This window comes from Hetaerina americana, unplaced genomic scaffold (assembly GCF_022747635.1).
Source record: "Hetaerina americana unplaced genomic scaffold, ioHetAmer1.1.p SCAF_5, whole genome shotgun sequence".
Taxonomy (NCBI): Eukaryota; Metazoa; Arthropoda; class Insecta; order Odonata; family Calopterygidae; genus Hetaerina; species Hetaerina americana.
This window is the reverse complement of record NW_027287095.1, coordinates 36034123-36052266: the sequence shown is the minus strand read 5'-3', so window position 1 is coordinate 36052266 and position 18144 is coordinate 36034123. Positions and strand designations below refer to the sequence as shown.

Below are 18144 nucleotides of genomic sequence, written 5' to 3'. Positions count from 1 at the left end.
CTATGCCAGCTGAGTTTTTTCACTCCAAAGCTGTTCTTGTACGCGGATCTATAGAGACCCTTCGGGGAAACGATCTCATGTTTGAAAAACGTACTTCCCTGGAGGTTTTTTAAAACATTTTGCGGCTGCAAGCGTGGAGATCTTTCCCCGGCGCCTCCAGCCATGTAATTAGGCGAAACTAGCATCCCTCGGCCCCTTCTCCGATCGCTTGAACAACTCCCGAGTCCTTTCCTTCCCTCCCATTCGACACATCACCGCGCCCGGCAGTCATGAACTCCGACGGTCGCCCACTTATCCCCCTTCAGAAACTGATGGCGTCCAGGCCACTTGGGAGCGGGTACAATGGGACCGAGGGTGCAGCGATCCCACACGCACGCACAGGAAGCAAGTGGGCACCACTCCACGCGCAATTGGATTAGAATTAGGGAGCCGCAAGGTGCCCCGCTGCGTGCCTCATTGGATCCGCATCCAGCTCCTTTTCCCTCATCGGTGCCATCTCCTCTTTCGTACTCTTCGACCGCTAAGCCCTCTTTCGTCCCTTGGAAGGACTAATCCTTCAAAAACCAGCCCCACTATCCCTTTCCCTTTCTTTCACCCCTGGCTCCTTCCTCCTCTATTTTTGTCCCGCCTCTGTCTCCGTGGCTCAGCTCGTAACAGACCGAGCTTCCTTACTTACTCTCTCATCCCACCATTCCTTCTTCCCCTCCCGAGTCGGATAATTCCCTTCGGTCTTTTGGGCTCCATAGCCGGAGGCCGAAGAGATGTTGCTCGCGGTGTCCTTTGGCATCGTCCGTGTCCCATGCTAAGCTAGCACGGTGTCTTCCTCCTTTATTCCAAGTTTCCTCGGTGATCGGCGTTTTTTTCCTCCTTTTTCATGAAGAAAAGATAAAATGGAGCGCACGGGGGAAATTGTTGTGAATAGTCCCGGGGAGTTTAAGACGGATGAGAATAAGTGGGATAGCTGTTGCGTAAAATGTATGAGGGGTCGTCTACGATCGTTCTATTATTCGTGATTATTGCCCTTTTATTTTCCTATTTCCGACTAAGGATCGGTAAAGGCGCGATTTGTCTCCGTTTCTTTGCGCAAAGCGTGGAACCTTTGAACTTCGCCGATCGACCGAGTGGCGGCGGTGGCGTTGCCGTGTTGGGGAGGATTGGCAGATTAAATTGGAAAGGGAAGCTTTTCCTAAGTATTTACCACGGACGGCCTTCATTGTGATTGGTTGCTTGCCACTTATTGTGTTGGGAGTGAGTTTCGTATTTTTTATGGTATTCATTGGAAGAAGTAAAACATGATTTCTTCCGACCCTTATTCTCCTACCAAGCGAAAGTGGTCTAGGGAATATTTTTAATGACAATGTAAATCATAGAATTTTTAAAAATGCGATGAAAGCAGGGAAAAGGAGAAAGAATACTTCAAAAATTCGTGCAGAATTAATTTAATCAACGTATCCTAAGCTCATATGCATCGTAGTTTAAAAAATATTACTTAAAATTTATTGTCGGAAAAGAAATACTTAGTTATTCCACATACACTTTATTATACACGACCTAGGTTTGACTTACAAGCCATCATTACGAAGTGACCCCTCAAACTATTCTAAAATTTATTGCCTTACTTGAAACAATATTTGGTTTATTGTCTCTCCCAAATAGGCACCTATTTGCTTTAGAGCTTTTGCTGTCCATGTGTGATAAATGTTTTTCATTCTTTAATGCTCTTTTTAAAATGATAGCTTTGATAAAAGTTATTGTGATGACTTGAATTTTGGTTAAATTCTTGGTACATTAACTAGCCTTCCTTACCATACCAAAATTAGGTTATATTGCTAATTCGCAGGTATTGAAATAATTCACTCTCCTAATTTTGAATAAATAAACCGACAATTGCTCAAAATCAGTTGATGAAATTGATCAAAGATCTTTCTTGTTTCTCCCTTTAAACAGTTGGCCAACTCCAGCCTTAACTAGCTCGCATATACATATTTATGTAATCACTTTTCTATTTTACATTTTCTCTATAGCAGTCACTACTTCCAGTCTAATGCTTTTTCTTTGATATACGCTATCGGTGAATTTCGATTTTATTGCTTCAATGCAGAAAATTTCTAAGAAAAACCAGAGGTCACTTATTACTGATATACATGTTTATGCTATTACTTTTATTTTCCTTATTTTACAAGAGAATTGTTTATCATCATAGTTATCATATAACCATTGAAAAAATGGCTAATGTCTAAAAACGATTCGTGCAGGGGTGTTTGCTTCTTGATTACATCACCGTTTTGTCATTTTCATAAGTTTATAGATACCATAATGTGCAATAATTATGGCATGATTTTTTTATATTGAACGATAACTTGGATACAAAATCTGTAAAAATAATTTGAAGTGTAATGTATTTCGTAAGACTTTTATGGTATTGGATAATCTTACCAAGAAAATAATTCCTCCCCTTTCTTCTTGAGTAATTAATTTATTATGCCCGTTGAAACTTTTAGTGAACCCATTAACCGAGAAAGATTTTGTCTTGTTATTGCGATTTTCTTGCAGGGACTAAGTTTTGGTGTTTGTTGTGATCCAGAAAATCAAATGAACTCTAAATTGATGAAATTTTCTCGTCCTATTGTTTCTTTTCCATACTTCGCGATGCCGTTTTCATTTTCGTAATAATTTTATTCGCTAACTCTCTCAATTTTTTCTCGTCTTCTCCCATCATCTCGAGGGTGTAGCTATTTCAATGCAGTGGAGTATAAACAGAACTGCATAGAATCTACTCTAGTTTGATATCTAAAGTTGCCTTTCTCTGCTCTTGGCAAGCAGGAGCAGAGAAAGGCAATTTCAGACAATTTCCTTCGAGACGGCCATTTGGCACTGACTGACGCCGCCGACTGCTTGAGACATAAATATCCTACTGTACCTAAGGGCGCCGCTGACTGTCTTTAACTGCTCTGCGTACTTCTCTGGGCGAGAAATCGTCATTAAAAGGGGTGAGAAAGATATGACAAGAATTTTTCGAGGTGTTGCTTCGGCAGAGCGTGAATTATAGAAATTTCTTTATTATACGTAAAACTACTCCAACTTTTTTGTTATTACGATGAAATCTGTACTGTCTATAACGCGATGGGTAGGGATCCCTGAAATTGTATCAGGAAAATATAGTTTAAAGGTATACTTTCAAAGTATCTTTAGGCGCTTAGATTGATTATTTAGCTTATGATTCAATATTTTTAATGTTTCTGAGTATTATTTAGCTAACTACGATATGTGTACTTAGCGAGAGAAAATTTAGCCGTTAGTAATGTTTTTATCCAATATATCACATAATGATAGGGATTCGCGAATTATGGACATGCACTTATATAAATAAAGTTTATTATCCATTAATAATTTTAACTAATGAAATAGTCGCAGTCAATTGTACAATTATTCACAAGAAATGACAGATTTACATACACACTATCCAGCTACAATGCAGTTTAATAGATTTGCCACTGTTTTTGTTTCGTCGACTGAGTTTTTGGGTGCTTTTTTTCTTCTTGTCGTTTAAATTATGTTTTCATAACTGGATGTAAAGTGAAATAGTTAACATAATTCAGGATTTTTCAAGGAGACGAATTACAATATAATAGAGACTAATGACCATTAGAAGTTTTCATCAAATAAATATACAAAACTGAGTAATTGTTGAATTAATTATTTTTAAATTTTACTCTTTATGTTGAACCTTCTGAGTGTTTTTGAAGTTTATTTATGATAAATGAAATAGCATATGTGCTTAATTAGATGAATAAAATACGTTACTGATTGTCCAAAATGAGCAGCTGCTTCATATTATGTATTTCAGCTGCGAAGCTATAGGATCTAATAATTGAACTATAAGTTTTTAATCTATGCATTAACTTGATTTTTTTACATTTCATCAAATGCTATTTATCAGATGCCGGCAATTTATCCTACGCTTAAATATTCCTTAGTGACTTCCATTTTCAATCCCATTCCACCCTTAACTAGGAACTCATCTGTTCGATATTCCACAATACTAGATCGATGATCTTCACTTGATCACGAAAGTCACTCTTGAGCTCCATTTTCAGAACAGCGCCACAGAGTTTTCTACATTTTGAGTCATCCAGATATCAATCTATAAATTCGCTTTAGTTCTGAATTGACATAACGAAAAATATCAATATAAATCCAATAAATAGAACACTTATTACTATTTGCCGATGGATAATCAACCGGATGCCTTCCCCTCACATTATAGCTTGTACCATTAAATGCCACGGAAATATCTGCTCTATACTTAGTTGATACGGCACCTCCATGGTTGGCGAAAAAATCTGTAATGGCGGAAAGAGAGGACATTAGTACATGAAGAAAATATTTAGAAGGAGTTTAGCTTTTTTTTTAAAAAACTATTAGTTAAAGAGTGATTTATCAGTAAAGCGCCTACCTAATACCTACTGACATAATAGAAGTCTACAAATAGAAGTCTACAAATGATGTGCTGACTACCAGGAATGAGATGAAGTGACTCAACATCTGAGTATGGTGATGCAATGCACCGAAATCTAGGAAATTACAAATGAACGTATTATATCTTATTTAATATTACATTAGGTGGCCACTCATAAAGTATCTGTTATCGCCGTCAATACTTGACTACGTATTTATTGGTTGCAGTAAATAATGTGACTTTATTTTAAGGCTTCATAGACAATTAATGACTTTTATGGTAGGAGTTGGGTATTCTGTAACATTTTTTGAAGATATGGAAATCATTGACGCCGGATTTCTGTGTTTCCATTGCTAATGTACATCCAGATATCGTAGAATGGAAACAATTTCAATTAAATAAACTAACAGATTAGATTGATCACCGCAACGTTTTCTATAAATCACTGTTACTATTATTTTACCCTGTCATGTTTCGCAAATTTATCGATAGTATCGATTGAGCCGGAGTTCGATTTGGTAGGTGATTTTCCTTGAACAGGCCCTTCATTAACGCCTTTCTTTGTGAAATGCCTCTGAAAATTAATGGAATACCAAATCAAAATTTTTGATACGATACTGGCCGATCAATTATTAAATACAACTTGACTGCTAGACTTAAAGTCTCTGGTTTGAATCATTTTGAGAATGATTGTTGTACTATTTCATTACACGTACAGCAATACATATTTATTGAATGCTATGACTACTAAGTCGCGTGAGCAAATGGACTGTTAACATATAATGCCATGTGAAATTAATATTCCATTGTTTACCAAATAGTCCCTTTAGTTTTCCTCACTTGCGAAGTATGCGTTGCGGCTTAGTGGAATGGATGTGTAAAGAAATATTCTGAAGCAGGGAAACCGCAACTGTAGTACAAGCCAAACCTGATTCACAATAAAAGTTTAAGTGTAAATAAAGAGCATTGTGAAGAACATTGCAGAAAACTATGGGAAGAGGAAAAACAAGAAAACATGTAAAAAGGTGCAGGCAAAGAAATGTGGGTTCAGAGATCCTTTCATTCTCAGCCATTACGCTCGGACTACTTCCGTTTCGTTCAGTTTCCCTCCTTCCTTTCCCCCGGCTTAGGGTCTCCTTAAAGCATGCACCCTCGTTTTGACAAAGCAAGAGGTAACTGAAGGAAAATATCCAAGGAAGTGAACTGTATTTGAAAAACTGAGATAGTGGGCCATATTGTACCACGTGTAAAGGGTCATATTTTACTATCGCAAAAAGTCCATCCGGTTATGGGCAACCATGGGATATAAGAGGCCATTAAATATCAGTTTGCATTTTTAGCTGAAAAAAGAATAATTACGTTTGTCTTAACTAAGCTTAATTATTTTTGCAATAATTCCAAAGAGTAGTAGTGAGCTTACTCAAGAAGAAAGCAACATATCCTGAGGAGGCTGCAAAAAGGAATGATTTAATGGTTAAATGGCAATGAATTTCCTATTACGAAATACTTTTTAGAAGTTTCATAAGAATCTAAAGTGATGGCCAACTTGTAATAAAGGGATCTACTTCCAATGCTGATTTTACCTGAAATGACAATTAAGACATATACAAAATAGACATTCACTGCTCTATAAGAAACTTTCTGTTTGACTGTTGATACGGATAATAAGACCCTATGTATAATCTAGAACTGGCAGATTTTTGATTTTTGGAATAAATAATAAATTTTTTGATCAAGAAAAAGTGAAACATTTTGCTTACTCCGATTAATTTCTCGCCTGAAAAGCCTGGGGCCGCGTGTTCGATCCCCGCCTAGGTGAGTGTTCCTCCACCTAGGGCTTGCGTGTTTTTTATGGTCTTCCCTCTAATATACAGGGGTTAGGTGGGAGAAGGGACGATAAAGTGTCAATATCCTCCAAAAAAGGCGTAAAATAAACCAATAAAAACAGTTAATTAGAAATTTTTTTATTACATTTTGTTTTTCACTGTAAATTTAAAAAAATATGACTTAAAGATGTGTATATTTTTTGCAATTATCTTTGGGAAGTCATTTCGATGAAAATAGAAGTTATGCTACGATAACTTGCGATTCAAAAGCTGTTGGTTTCATGAATATGAATAAATACAACAAAACGTGCGTACATTTAATTATCAATTGTTCTGGTATAAAATTTCGACTCGAGAGCTGTTTTCCTAAATGTTAAAATTTGTTAATATTGACGTTCATCACGTAAAATCTCAATTTTTTCATAGAATTTGAAACCATGTGCAATATGAGGGAGCGGTCATTCTGTACCGGGACTTTCACTGTTGCTGTTTCTGTAGTCTCCTTATCTTATATATTACCTGCTGCCTGTCATTACTTTTAGACTATAATTTGCATTTGGTCCACACCTTACACTGCAATAAGAGCTAGCCTAGGTAGCGAGCGAAAGGTTTGTGGGCCCGCCAACCCCCCTCCATGTACAACCCTGGGACCTCCACGCTCGGAAAGGGTGACTCCCTCACTTCTCTACCTGGCTCCGGTCATCTTACCAACCCCCCCTCCCCTCGCATCACTTCACAACCGTCCTACAGGCCGTCGTCTTGCCCCTCAGAGACTACCCTTCGAGCGGTCATCCTGTTACCTCCATTTCCCATCCCCGGCCACCCCCATCACCGTCACCACGTCAGCATCCCTCCCCCTCCCGGTGTGAGTGCGGTACCCTGCTTCCTTTCCATGGCGCCTCCGCCTTCCGCCCCAACGGCGACCGCCCCTTCCTCCCCCGTCGGTGCCCACCGTCCCCCACTTCTCTCCTGAACCACCTCGGGCCACATCAACCCTCATTGCATAAGGGGTTGAAGGGTAGGACCACCTTGACCTCCAGTTATCGCTCACAGCGGGGCGGATGCAGGGGATGAGAACCCGAGGAAGGTATGTATCCCTGCCTACCTACGGGCGGCGTCTAAGGCGGCGTCTAGGGCTGGAGGGGGATGAAGGTTCGGTCTCCTTCCTCGGGGGATGCAGGGATACGGGGGATGGAGGAAGGAAGGTTTTCTGTCCTGGGGATGAGAAAGTGGGCGGTGGGGTAGGGTCCACCCGGTGGAAGTGTTTGCAGGGAGAGGCCTGCGTTAAGTGTCGGAGGATTTACGGACGAGTATTTTCGAACCGTAGATTTGAAAACAGAAGACTAGACGTGAGTTAAGGTTTCTAAGAATTTCACCGCCTTTTCCACGGAAGATTGCATGGGAATGGCCCAACGGGTGGTTCCCAAAGTGAGGCTATTTATAGTTCTTTTGAGGGATGGGCACACGCTCTACGCTGTGCGTTAAAAAACTGAATTTATAGTAGTGTTCACTTGAGTTTTAATTTTATGATTTTTGATCATGACGTAATGAATCATAAATACCATGAATAGCATAACTACAAGGTGAAAAGAATTTTTAAGCCAAAAATTCTATTTTTTTGAGGCGGAATATAGCACGTATTGGCATTTATTTTCAAACTTAAGAACAATGACCACTTGGTGCACTTGATAATAGGATAACAAATATTAATACGAGCTTTACTCATAACTTGGGAACAAAATCATTTTAAATTATGTGGAGTGTCAAGCGGATGCTATCTTCCTGTTCACCGCTGTAAAACCTTTGGATATATAAACTACGAAAGTAATGAAATGGACTTTTCATTGAAAAATACATAACTGCCATCTTCTTCCTACTCTGTACTCCCCACTTCCTTATTTCTGTTTTATATTGTTCACGATTACAATGTCCAGTATTTGTAATCTACTAACCAACCATTCTATTGTCTAAATTTAGATTTTGATAAATCACCATAGAATGCTAGTTAAGGGAGACGTTCAATATTTTATCAATTATCCTTAAATTAAGATATGAACATTATTTGTATCAAATTAGGAATATTGATGTGGATTTTTCTCAAACGGCGACAGTAGTTGAGAGATCTGTAAAATATTTCACCTTTTTCTTAAAGCAGGGAATTTCAGAAACATTAGTCAATATTCCTAACTCGGATTTTGTATCCGTGAGGTCCTATGAACCCGTCTTTTAACATGTAAGTAAATTTTAACGCACGTATATGAATGAGTCTGGATGAATTTCTTGTGCATACTCAATTGTGGTTCAAAAAAATGATAAATAAGCAGAAGAGTATTTACCTATTATGTAAATCCTTAAATTATAAAGAGAGTGAGACAGGAATTTATAATGATACTCAGAAAGGAGATATTGTAGCTCTTCTCAGGTAGTGAGACATTTTTTGGAGGCGTGAATTCGTCCCTAAATTCAAATCAAAAGAATGAGAAAAAGAGATTAAGACATCAAGAAAAAGATACCCTAGAAAATAAAACTCATCATTTCAAGACATTGCTCGGAATTTTCATTATACTATTAGGAAAATATTTGAAGCCATTACCATTGTTTTTTCAATGCTATAAATTTTTGAATTTCACATACAATCATATGCATTGTGATTTACTTACAACTTTAATCAAGATACTGATCAAGTATGATGGTTACCGTGATTACCGTGATAGTAGGTAGGTACCGTAGTAGTATATGTTTTTAGGACGAGTGCGACAAATGGTATAGCGCGCCATTGAGCCCATTTTATTCTGCTGGCCCAGTCTGAATTCCTACGTTATCTTTGACGGTGGAATATACCCTGTCCTCAAGGATAACCACCTCACTGAAGTGCATCGTAATAAGTCTCTCATATCCGTAAAAGACCTTGGGGCAACTCCCACTCTCACGTTGTCCCGACGCTAAGAAGAGCGGTCACCCAATCTCCACTCACCACGGCGACTGCTTCACTCCTCTACATCTTGTCACCTTCTGCGCGCGCCTGATTCCCTCTCCCACCTCCAAGACTAGCAACATTTTCCCAACCCCGTCTCGTCTCCTCTTGCTCACACTCCACTGCCTCACCGTCAAACCGCGCCTTCCCGAGCCTCGCAAGCGTCCTACGCGAGAAGAGGTTCGGGGGTTTGGTTGGGGCGGGGGGGAGGGGGGGGGCGCTTTCCAGTAAGGAGAGGAAAGGTCGCGCCGTGGAAACCCGCCATATTTGTCATTCTTCTCCTCCTCACTCACTCTTGCCGTGTAAGTCTCCTCCTCCGATTTCCACCCTCCCTTCCACTCTCTTCCCTCAGACCGCAATCTCATAATTCTCCGCAGCGAATCCCAAACTGCCCCCCACCCCGGTACCTCCCTCTCTCTCCTGGAACACTCCTTGCGAGGTCTTAGGCACTCCCCTTCCCGATCCTCCACGATGATCCATCCTTGCGCTCCCCTCTCGCCTAGCTGTCCTTCCGACCTCAAACTTCTCGGAGATCTTCTTTGCCATTCCACCTCTTCATTTATCTTCCAGGGCACAATTCCTGCATTCCGTTCCCCGTGTGCTCTCTCCTCCGCCCATAGCCGGCCATCCCCTTGTAAGATCCCCTTGTTCACGTCCTTCCATCTTCGTCCTAGTCGAACTCCACCCTTCTCATTCCTCTTCTCTTCCATTTCTTCATTCTTCTCTCCTCTCGCAAGACTTACGGCTAAACTTGCCTTCGTTTCGCTGGGGATTGAATTATTTGTCCGCAAATAATTAAAAGACACTCTCACGTAACGTCATTAGTTCAAGATCACATTAATCATTAGTGCATAATTTGCCAATTAAAAAAAGTATAATTATCGTCACTCTTTACTGTGTAGGTTTTCGAGGCATTTAAACCACGAGACAATACCGATAAGAATAATAAAAGCCATTCCTGACCATCCACAGTGCTCCAAGAGAACGCGGAGATTCCGTACTTTGAGTGATATTGATCCATGCGTGAATGTTTCCTGCAAATATAAGGTGGTTTCTCTGTTTTGAAGATTGGTAATAAGGTTGTAATAAGAGGGTGTATATCTTATATCGTAATTTTGCATTTGGAGAAGAACAGAGACCCGAAAATAAAAATATAGGACTTAAAACAGATTTCTGCAAATATATATTCTGCAAATGTGGTGGCACAAGGCTTGGCTCGTAATTGATGTTGAAGAAGTAATTACTTAACTATTTATTGGGCCTGGTGTCGGTAAAACGAATACTGTCTCCATCGGGGAAAATCGGTTTATATTTCTGAGGAAATTTTTATAAGAGTTAAGTGGTGGTTTCAAGTAACTAGAAAATGTTCAGACGGAAAGGGATGAATGGAATACTACCGAGGTGGTTTTTTACGCTTATTTTCATAATATAGTTAGCTATAAATCTATTTCTTAATGAAATTTAAGCCTTAATAATTTGAGTTATATGAATATAAAGTTATGGTATTTGGTCAAGCTACAAACCTAAACACTTATGTTACTGGTCCGGTATTGCACTATATTTCACCTCATTCTCTTGTTAGATCAAATCTAACTAGTTTCTCGACAAATGATTGTCATATTGGTTGTAAAGTACTCTATGGAGATATCACTATTTATGGATTGAAGGAAAGACAGTACAATTATTCAACTAAAGTACGTGTAATGTGTTTTGAACATCAATTATAGCTATATGCGTAACATTCTCAAATATGTTTTCCCGTGCCTACCCACAAGTCAACATATAATAATATCATCGTCCACTCCCGATGAAAACAACATCAAAAAACAACAGCTCAACGTCTCCGAATGCCCTGAATACGCGAGAGAGAAATTTCTGTAGCTACTGACTCAATTAACGACTTGCGGATGATTTTCTCCTATCGTTCCATAAAATTAAGCCTCGAGGTAACTGCGGCTTATAAAATAAATCGTAAGTTAATTCATTAACAAGTAACTCAAATGAAAACTAAGATAACTTTCAAAGCTATTTAAAAGTTCACAACAAAATATTGACAAAGCGAAAATCGCGTGCGGAGTTCAAAATGTATCAATGATGGCAATTGTTGTGGAAGTCTTGAAAATAATGCAAAATCTAGGGTACTTGTTAAAAATTTTAATTGCTGCAGCGGCATTTTTAAATAAACACATGACCAGGAAAATTTTTTTTAAACTTTAATGTTCATCCATGCAACTGTAAAATCAAACGATTGAAAATGTGTCCCAAATATCATATTGAATTATTATTTTAGCAACTGCACACTTGTCATTCTGGTAGATTTAGATCAGACGATTTATGAAAGCCTGAACATATTTTAGCGACAAAATTCTGATGAAATCATACATAACTACCGCATTATTTGGATCTCAAAGTGTGTTGTTGAAAGGTATTTCACTTCAGCGCAAAATATTGAAACGAAGAGGAATTAAATAAAACAATTTTAGTTTACTTTCTATATAGTCCATCAATATTCCTCTGAAGAAATTTTCGCCATCGGTGGTGTTTCGTATGGGCAGAACTGCTTGAGAGAATCCTGTCCATTGCACTTCTCTAGCACTGTTCATTACAAACATATTAATACGAAAAATGAAATGAGGAATAGATTTTCAACGTCTTTTTGCCTTAACACCATCTTTTTTTACCAAATTCACCTTCTTTCAGTGTGGTCATTCAATCTCCAAAAAAAATATTCTGTTTTCGATTCGGTGACAAAGAAGAAACAGTTGCCTCAAAATACTAAATGGCAAGTCAATACGTCGGTTGTTACGGAAATAAAAAATGAATTAGGAAATAAAGAGCAGAAAAAGACTGTTTTCACTGATAAAAAAATGCTTTATGATTTTCTCGAGGTCGATAGTGGACTTTCGTAAGGCGATAAATACATACTGTGTGTGGTATTTGAGAACTAATGGCGTCATTCTACATAAAATTGATTGCCTGAGGATTCTACCTATTTGAACCTGGTTCATTGCATTCATTTGAGCCAAGGATTGGAAAAATACAAATATCTAAGTTAAACGTATATGATCATAATTACCCTACTTTTGGGCGCGATCCCTGCTTTTCATTTGGTATCGCGTATTCAATTTATATTTCAAACTTTATATTTTCACCAAAAATATTTTTTTCTAATTTATTGAAGTATGTTTCAGCGATTATAATGAATGTGTAAGCCAGGAAACTTAGCAAAATTGTTTCTGACATGATTTAGATTTTGTATAATTGTGATTCAAGAAGTGCCGTTCTAGTCTATCGAGAACCCCTATCTTATTTTCATAATTAGCTAACAACCTCAAGCTTACTTGAAAGCAAGTATTAAATAGTCAGTATCAGCTTAGAATGACTACATTGAGGAATCTCTTGGCCGTATTGAATATTTTAAGCTGATTTATTCCCATCCCATCACAGAAGCACGCAAAGCATGACACCATGACCCTAGATATCCTAAGGGCTATTTTAATGAATGTCCCATTTTCTTGATAAGTAGGATTTAGAGCACTGTGTTTGTATCAAACATTTATTCCTAGTGCTTTAAACTTATCGATTGCTCAAACCTTTTTAGCCTGAAGAATAGCTTAGGATAATCGTTTATGTATAATATTCAATGTATTTTTAATCTTTGTTTCGTGTAAAAATAATTACGAGCTAATTATACCAATGGTTTCATTGACTGAACTCACATATTGATTTCTTTTAGTTATTTTGGGCTAGCCACAGTTTTTCCATTAATTTGCGATTCATAAATTACGGAATGCCATCATTTGAACTTAGTGATGCCTTTATTAAAGGAACTCTATGCTCAGCTAAATTGGCAAATGTTTAGAAGTTTTCAATAAGGCAAGAAATTGGAGTTTAACATTTCAGAATCAGATAGCCAGAGACATTTTTACAGGGAATTATTATCATTGCCAATTATCATATGAAGCTGAAACCTTTTGTGTATCTGTTTAAATATTTGAGATGTGATTTACATTGTTTTAATACATCATTTTATATTGCTTTTGGGCTGATTGAATTGAAAATAGAGATTGAATTGTTTAACGTGGTATCCTACGTGGCAGAGGAAAATATTTGCGGTGTTCACCGAGGCACCTCCGAAGAACATCACTACCGATCAATCGATCCGTCTAAAAATATTATGTGGTCCGTCTCGAATTGAAGTTTTCCTGTCCCGTTGCCTATTAACTTTCAAATGTCTCCCTGAAATCCTTCGAGGGCTCTTATTTTCAATCCACTTTTATGCCCTCCCTCGTTTTTCCTACCAGTCCCGCACGTCTCTTTCCAGCGTCTTTTGCTCGAGCTGAGTTGTAGCTATCGTAAACCTTGGCGAGGCTCCTGTATGCCTTATAGCCTTTATAAAAGGGCGTGCGGCTGGTGCAAAACCCGACCCTCGCACCCTTTCCTAGGAAGGGAAATGTTTTATGGGCGGATGTATCAAAGCGCCTGCGCCTCAGTCATAATATCTCATCGCTCCCCGTGGATTTGCCCACGCCATCCCTGCACTAATATTTCCTCGCGCCTACTCGCCCTCCTTTCTTGGTTATTATACGGCGCCGCCGTCGCCTAGACGCTATGGCGATGCCTCCGTGCACGCACTCCTCTGGCAGGCGTACTACGGGGAGACACTCTGTCATTCCGCTCTCCGTGGCAAGAGTCGTTTGCTCAGGCCTTCTGGTTCGTCGGCCGCGTGAGAAAGAAGGTGTAATCCGCAAATATTCTGATTTTCTCTCTCCGACTTGCAATTACGCTTATGACGTATCGATATTGTAAATATCGACTGTGGGGGATATAATGCGAAATTTTGAGGAGGAGCTAATGCACGCAAAATAGGGGAGTGGGAAGGTTTGATAAAATGGGATGAGCAATCAAATCGACAAAAAGTTGAAGCAAGAAAAATAAAGCTATCATTACACCTAAACCGGAATAATGATTTTAAGAAATGAAAAGGGCAAATCATTATCAAATTTAATATTTGAAAAACTTTTAAATTAGGACAGATAAGTGTGATACTTGGAGAAGTAAGAGCATAATTTTGAGGATATTATGTGAGGATAAGACTGACGGAGGAAATGTTTTTCCAAGGAGTGATATAGGTTGGCATGTATACGAAAATTTCAATTCAACATTCAAATTACAAATTTTTTCTGCCATGGTTATCATTTCTCGGTGTACTTTATTGCCTTGTTTAACTTTTATTCCATCATTTTTTTAAATGAAGACGGGAATAGTGTTCTTTTCTTCAGTTAAAATGCTGGTAAGGAGCGTACTCATGCTAAATTTTCGGTATTGTTATTACGATGAGTTTACCGATCACATTAGGAGATACAAATAGAAGATTGAAGGAGTGTGCAAAGGAATGAAAAATATTGGTATATCAGCTTTTATAAAAAGTTGGCGCGTTGTTGAAAAGTGCTTCAAAATTTCACGTGCTAATAATGATAATTCAATTTCGCTCATTTAAATTTTTAATATTTCTTAATATGGCAATTTGTGTTTTCACCACCGTTATGTACATGCTAATGGGAAAGTGGCAACCCTACTCAGAAAAATGTATTTCATTTTCTTGAAATTTCTTTCTTAATCCGTATATTTTATTTAAATAAATACTTAGAAACTCTCATGAATTGCAAACTAAAAATAATATGCTAGCCTTTGTTCTTTGCTCCAGCGCAGGGAAATAATGAAATAATTAAGTAAAGATATAAAGAGATGAAACATTATGAGCCACAATTGAAATGGTATTGTAATCATACTTCTTTAAAAACTCTACCGACATTTACGTATATTTAATCATACTTTACGGCTAAAACTCATTTGGTTTTTCCATGACATTCATTTTGAAAGCTCAAGAATTAAAATTTTTCAATGGAATGATAAAGCCTTTTCAAAATTTTTCTCTTTGGTTTACCAAATGTTCTGCCTTCAATTCATGACTTTGCTAAAGGTGCTAGTTAAACAAACTAAATCACTCATTTAAACTGCGATTGTTGAGTCAACTCTTGCGGCAGCCATTCTTTATAAAAAATTAATTTGGCACAGTGGAGCTCGTAAGGGTTTAAAAGGATAAGTTCTCATTAGATGCCTAAACTATCCTGTGTATTTAAATGTAATTGGGATAATTTTATCAGTGCATTACATTGTCCACCAGAGGAGCAGACTGGTGAAATCTGTTTAAATTGTGACGGAAAGGTTAATGAGGACACATGCTGAAGGAAAGACTGTGAAAGGAAGGGAAGTGGAATGCTTATTTTAGCGGTAGCACGGAGTCTGAGGTTCACATCCTTTTGGCGGACGCGCGCCTTGCTATCCGTGTGTCAAGTTTTGGGGAGACGGAGCGCATGGTAGGTACACTAATGAATGCCGCATTCATCAATGCAATGACGGATCGAATTCCCCCTGCGCGAGGGACTTTCGCATTTGAAAGCGAGACTCGCCGACAGTTTTCCCCGGCATTTCTCCTTTCCATCTCACCCCCCATCATTCTTTCCACTCTCCCCCACACCACGCACGCTCTCCCGAATTTCTCCTTCCGTCCTCATCACCCGCCATCGGAGTCCTCTCTCCCTCCATCACTCCCAAATCCCGCCCGCTCCTTTGCTTCGTACGATCACGGTCGGATGAGGGGGGCAAGGGATGAGGATGTAGAGAGAGGAGAGAGGTCGGGGACAAAGCATCTCGGCTGCCATTCAAGAGGCGGGCTTCGAACCGCGGGCGTGCGTGAGTAGGGATGGAAGGAAGGCGGTGTGGCCCTTTTCGGTCCCTCTGACACAAGTGTCCGGAGGAGGAGAACAGAGGAGCCGCCTTGCAGCTGGCCTGGGGTAGGGGAAATTGTTGAGGGAGACCGATCCACTGACAATGGAATTTGGCAAAAGGAGAGGGATGTGGGTCGTAAGGGAGGTGTGGTTGGGGATGGGGTGGAAGGTAGGAGGATGGAGCGATAGGGGGGATGAAGATGTGAGAGGCGAGTGAGCGAGAGAGGTAGGGAGGTAAAGAGAACGGACGTGGAAAAGAGGGGACGGGGATAGGCGGGGAATCAATGGCGGTGGGAAGGGAAATAATGAAGGAGCATTGGAAGGAAAGGAATGCGAGAGAAAGTACTTACATCTTGAAAAGAATAGTAAATCCCTGGGGATTTCTAAGGCTCATTATCGAGCAGGTAAAATAATCAATCGAAAATTAGTGCAAATTATGAAGAGTTGGGATGGTTTCGGATCTTCTCATGTACTCGGTGGGCTGAGATTGCTCGGCGCCGCTTTTGCGGCAAAAAAATTAAGTGTCATTATTAGGCATCTACTCCTCCTGATATTCGAAATGAATTCAAGACATAAACAACTTAGTTATCTGTCAAGTGCATGTATGAATCCTTCCGTGTAATCCGCAGTGTTTCAGAACGATCGATTCACATTTGCATGGAAAAGAAGATGCATCATTCAATAGGATTAAGGGAATCCTAATGACGACCATATATCGAATAGGGTATACGAGAATTTCGCACGCCGTCGGGCTTAGTACTGGGTAAACTCTACCATCACCCACCAAACTGGCCTTCGGGTTGGTTACTGTGTTTAAGGTTTACACATATATATATATAATATATATATATAATATATATTTATATATATATATAATATATATATTATATATATTTTTTATATATATATATATATATTAGTTTTTATATATTTGTGTGTCGCCGATGAGCGTTCCATTTCGAAGATATTATATATATATATTATTTCGTCGAAGTAACACGGAAGTGTTGAATAACAAACTTGTACAGTAACAAAAAATATAAGGACACAGTAAAAAGTGGATTAGAAGAGATCCTTAATTATAAAATAACCTAATGGATGTATGTGCTCCTTTCGTGCGAATGATATGTTCTTTATAACAGGACTATTATTTCTATTTGTCTTGCATCCTATTTTTTCAAAAGATGCGGAAAACATTGACTTGTCGTTGACGAAATCAATTGATTCATATCGGTGGTTTTTGAAGCAGTATTTAGCGTGACCAAAATAATAGGAGGGAGCATTATCCTGAGATTAGTTTTATAGGTGAGTTACATTCTAACGAGTTAATAGGTAATTTCGATGCCTTCGGTCAGTCGTACCGGCACCAACGAATTCTGGTTTGTAGAGTATGACCAGTGCGCAATCAGTTGTATGGCTGCTAGAGTATCGTGGCAATTGTTCTTACTTTGCCTATAAGGGTTTCTGGTTAAAATTAATACGTACTAATATTTAATTTTCTTCACTAGATTCATTGAATACGTGGCTAAAATCAACACGCATAACTAAATTACAGTAATTAACATAGATGATGGTATGAATAAGTGTATAATATTTGAACTTCCCATTTTAGTGCTGTCGCTGCGAAAATATTTTGCCTGTGATGATAACAACATTATTTTATGACTCTAGGCCCTTTCCACTTTCTTCAAGACTCTCTCGGCATTTTCTTTCCGGTTTCTACCAGGAAAAATACTTGTTTACAATATAGTTGACATAATTCAATCCTTTATGGGAATGCAATTTTTTTCACTTTTTATTTCTTCATAACTAAGAATTTGTTTATTTTACCATTTCAATTACTGCCTTTCGTGGTCTACCACGAATTCCAGCCACCTTAAAGATGTTGATTGCGATAAAAATCGAAGCACCTTGAGCAGTTCTGTTGGTGGGGGAGCTTTTCATAACTCGTCCGTCGAGTAATTTCTGCAGTCAAAAAATGCCACGCTCTGACCAAATCCCGTCACCCCCACTGTCATTCCCGTGCCCTTTTATTTCTCCCCCAACCCCACATTCCAACGAGTCTTTATCCCCCTCCGCAATATTCGTCCAAGG

The 18144-nt window shown here is 38.8% G+C and overlaps 1 long non-coding RNA gene across 1 annotated transcript in view; it reads right to left on the bottom strand.

The window, feature by feature from the left end:
* Nucleotides 1–3357: 3357 nt before the first annotated feature.
* Nucleotides 3358–18144, bottom strand: part of LOC139694201 (uncharacterized) — a 95857-nt gene continuing 81070 nt past the window's right edge. Inside the window, exon 2 of the long non-coding RNA XR_011702098.1 lies at nucleotides 3358–4343. This is a non-coding gene — a long non-coding RNA (uncharacterized lncRNA). The remainder of the gene's footprint in view (nucleotides 4344–18144) is intronic.